This window comes from Eriocheir sinensis, unplaced genomic scaffold (genome assembly GCF_024679095.1).
Source record: "Eriocheir sinensis breed Jianghai 21 unplaced genomic scaffold, ASM2467909v1 Scaffold897, whole genome shotgun sequence".
NCBI lineage: Eukaryota > Metazoa > Arthropoda > Malacostraca > Decapoda > Varunidae > Eriocheir > Eriocheir sinensis.
This window is the reverse complement of record NW_026112271.1, coordinates 107,781-112,500: the sequence shown is the minus strand read 5'-3', so window position 1 is coordinate 112,500 and position 4,720 is coordinate 107,781.

Below are 4,720 nucleotides of genomic sequence, written 5' to 3'. Positions count from 1 at the left end.
GAAGGGAGAAGGATGACATAGGTATAGGGACGAGTATTGGGGAAGGTGGGCAGGCAGATAGGTGGGTAAAAGAGTGGGTAGGATGATACGTTCTTAAGTTAAGGGAGGAAAAATTGAGATGCGTAAAGGGTTAGTAAGGGAAGGAGGAATCTGTCGTAGGTAAAAGGGAAAGTATGTAGGTGAAAGGTAGGAGGGTAGGCAGGTACAGGTAAGTTAGGTGAGGAAGAGTAAGCTAGGAGAGAAGTGAAGCATATATTAGTGTATGTGTGTGTGTGTGTGGACAGGTGTGCGTGGACAGGTGTGCGTGGACAGGTGTGCGTGGACAGGTAAGGGAAGGAGGAATTTGTCATAGGTAAAAGGGAAAGTATGTAGGTGAAAGGTAGGAGGGTAGGCAGGTACAGGTAAGTTAGGTGAGGAAGAGTACGCATATATTAGTGTATGTGTGTGTGTGGACAGGTGTGCGTGGACAGGTGTGCGTGTAATATCTTAGAAATGAAGCATAATGTATGGATCTATTGGGGGCGGGCCTGTGCGTGTGCGTGCGTGCGTGGGTGTCCTGATGAATGCGGGACAATTTCTTGGGTGCTGGTCGAGGCGGGTCTTCTCAAAGGGCGCCTCCATGCAGCTCGCGTCGCCGCCTGCACGTCCATTCTCTGCCTGCACGCTGCTGGCGGCCGTGACCTTTCTCTTTTCTATGCCACGACCGATGCCTCTTATGACTGCTCTTTCCCCCCCGTCTTACTTCCGACCTTTCCCTTGTTCCATCTTCCTCCCAACCCCCAAACCCCCTTCTCCTCTTCCCCATCCCTCTCCTCCTCCTCCCTCCAACTCCTCCTTGTCTTCTTATCCTCCATGCCATATTTCCTCATCCTTCTCTTTGTTTGCTTTTTTTCCTCTCCTTTTCCTCCCTTTTCGTAGTTTCATGTCTCCACAACCCATTTTTTTCTTTCTCTTCCTTCATTCCATTTCCTCCTTTCCTTCTCTTCCTTCATTCCATTTCCTCCATCATCAATCTCTACTCCATCATTCTCTCTTTATAGACTTTTCCTCCTCCTCCTCCTCCTCCTCCTCCTCCTCCTTCTCCTCCTCCTACTCCTCCTCCTTTTCCTCCAGTCTTCTCTAGTTTTGCTTCTGAATAACGCTTCGCTAATATCTATCTCTCCTCCCGTTTTTTATCACCTTCCTTGCTTACTTCTCGTTTTCTTTGTTTGCTTGGTTCCTCCTTCACCGGCTTCGCTTCTCTTTCTCTCGTCGTCTCCTTTCTCCGGTCCGTATTTGCTTTTTTTTCTCCCTCTCTCTCTCATCGCCTTTATTCCACCGCTCCCTCGCTCCCTCCCTGCCCGCCCGCCCTCACGTTTCCCTCGATGCTGCGTTGCTCTGCTGGACACGACGATGAATTAGTAATGTAGAAACAGGGCGGGAGAGCGGAAGGCAAGAATGCAGGGAAATCACCTTCTTTGTGTTATTTCTTTTCGGCGTATGATTCGTTTTCTTTCCTTTCAGCGGATTGGAAGAACGAAAAGGATAGTGGATCGCTGTGTTCTCCATCAATCTTCTTTTTTCGCTTGTTTGTCTCCATTTGGCGTGTCATATCATCTCTTTGCTGGAGTGGTTTTGTGTTATCTTTTTGTTTTTTTAGTCTTCAGAGGATGTGACATTTGGGATCCGAAGGCACATGCTCTGAAGGCCGGATTGACTTCATGCCTTGATTTTTTTTTTATTACTGGAACTGGTTCACGTCGAATTCTTTTCCTTGTTAAATCTTTGGGCGGAGCAATGGCGTGATGGGTGAGTCTAGGTGTCTGTCTAGTAGCTGGGGGAGGGAAGGGAGGGGAGGGGGGAGCTGTGTTGACCCCCGGCAGGCAAGGGGAAGCAGCAGCAGCAGGAGCAGAAGGAGGCGACAGATGCGAGGCAGCGGCAACACTTGTAACAGCTGGACACTGACCCGTCTCTTCCTCCTCCCTCTCTCCCTGGCTTCCTCCGCGCCCCACTTCAGGTCTGTCGGGGCAGCATTCTCGTGCATGCTAATGTTGCTCTTCCAGCGGCTGCACAGATCTCTGGGTCCGGCGCCGAGGCTGCTGGGGGACGCAAGACTACTGGAGACGCTATAGGCTGGGTGGACAAAGGAATAAGATGCTCTTTTTAAATTCTATGAACAAAGGAGTAGCGATATGTGAATGAGGATTTAAAAGAGGAAAAGAGTTCAGTACAGACGATGTTCACAAAGGTATTAGATCCGTATTGATTAAGATCCATCAGTGTATTGTTTTTGACTAATGTAGGAGCGGCAAGGATATGGGAAATGTAGGGAATGGATGGAAAGATGTACACGGAGAGATAGAAGGATATAGGAATGAGACAAGAGGGAAGACCGGAAAAATAGAGGAGTAGGAGGCCCTTGGGTGAGTAGATTGAGCTATCCTGCAGGGTGTTCCTCGGGGTGACTGATATAGCGCCATGAGGGCGTGTAGGGACGAGAGGGGATGAGAGATGCGTCGCCCTTGCGGTGGGTACGTCAGGGAATCCATCAAGGGTGAGTGAGGAGGCGGAAAAAGGGATGGTGTCTCTTGGCTACTGAGAGGGAGATTAATGTGGCGGCGGCGAGGGTGTGCGAGGGTCCGTCTTGGTGTTGTCCTTTCACACTTGTCACGGCGGCCCTCCTGCTGCACCGAAGGGAGTCATTCGTGGCGTGTTCCGTCGACTTTCACTCTCTTGTTGCCCAGCGAGTTTCATTTTTTGGCTTTGCGGTGGACGAGTGCCAAGTAGGACGACGACGAGATGACTTCACCCTCGGGCCGTATTAAGCATCCTCCTCCTCCTCCTCCTCCTCTCGGGTACATTTTCTTCCTCCCACGCTGATGCAAGGAAATTCTCAGCTGAGTTTGTGTGTACAGTCACGTGCCGTGTGACTAAGAGCAGGAAGACGGTAACACGAGCTTATAAACCATACCCGAGTGTGTCCACATGCGTAGTGCGCCACGCTTGAGAATAGCTTGTTTTCTTTGACATGAAAATCTAAAGTCTTAACACATCGGGTTCCGTTGTGATCAGGGAAAACAAGGCTGTGGTGGATGTGACCAAACTCGCAGACTGCTGCTTCACTGACGCGCCTCCTCTCTGACACTGGCACTTCAATAACTCCTTCTGTTGGACTCGTTGACAAGTATAATCTCGGTTACAGCTTTAACATGTAGCAGCAATTACCTGTTTTCTACAGTAATTTTATGACTCGCCTTTTCGTTTGAAAAGATATATGACGCATTAAAAAGACCCGTCCCCAAGGTCCTCCTACGCCCCAGCCTCAGACAAATCAGCGCCGTGCTGTCACTGGGCGCCACACAACCGTTGGCCACAACTGTCTGTCCCCCACACATGTGTTCACCGCCACACGCCCCGCACCCCTGACCCGCTGACCCCCTGACCGTAATAGCACCGCCGGGAAGGAGCTGAGGAGCGGGGTGGCAGAGATTTGAGTGACAATGGGCCAGTGCTGCCCCGGGGCAACCCGGTTCTCGCTGCCCACGAGCTGCCCGCCCCGCCCTGCCCCGCCGCGGGCACCAGGCGTCCAAATCTCTGCCCTGATCCTTGACTTGGTCTTCGTGCTCCTTCCAGTTTTACTTGTTGCTGTTATCCGAAAGCAAACTGATATGTTGTTGTTGTTTATTTCCTCGTTTGACCAAAAGTAATTCGTGACACAGACATGGCGTGGACAAGGCGTGGTGCTGGCACGGGTGCGGTGCGAGGCTGGGCAGGGCGCGGGACGGGGCGTCGGTCATTATGCTTCATCACTGTCTCAACAGATGGCAGCCCGCCCATCATCTGCGACTCGCCCGTGTCCGATTACTCTCCTGGCGGCGGACACAGGGCCCGGCTCGGGGTGTAATGAGCAATGGTAAATCAATTCGGGAGGAGCCTGGAAGCGCAATTCACTTCCTGCCGCGTCCAAGCGTCTGAGGACCATGCAGTGCTCGTGTCCAGGACCTTGTGGGTCTGGGGGCCGGCAACCCAGGCGGCGCCCAAACCATGAAACCGAACCAGTTGTCAACCCGCTCGCGTCACCACAAGGAGACCGTTACAGGTGCTAATTAAGGGGAGTAATTAAGTCGTCTAGTAGCTATTAAAGCGAGGACTGGGGAGAGCAAGGGATGAAATAAGACAGGTACTCTCGGCAGGGGATCTCGAGAGGCCGAACGGAAAGGTAATATAGACTTTGGATAGACCTAAGGTGTTGAGGCTGTGAGGATGACCTTCGGGCCCAGGTAACTCTTCCCCTTCATCAGGTTAATTAAAAGCGAGGATCGGTGCCCAGAGTAACAGGAGGAGGAGGAAGGCGAGGAAAAGTGAAAGTGGTGGATAATTAGTTTCTTTCTGGAGGGAAAAGGAAACAAAAGAACGTGAATGTTTTGTTACTTGCCTCCTTCTTCCTTCCTCCTCCTCCTCCTCCTCCCCCTCCTCCTCCTCCGGCTGTTCCTCCTCCTTATCTAGGTCAGGTTCTTGATGCTTTGTTTTCCATGAAGGTCGAGGGAAGGACGATTTACGAGGTGTTGTGTTTTTGTCTCCAGTAATATCAAAGAAGATCGAAAACTCCCTAAAATAATGGGACTCTTGATGAAGGGTTTCTGTTCAAGAGTAAGCAGGTAAATTGGAGGTGTTCTGTCGTTCAGGAAGAATTTACAATTTGGTCACTCATATTCAATGGTAGAGCTGCATCTGTTTGAGG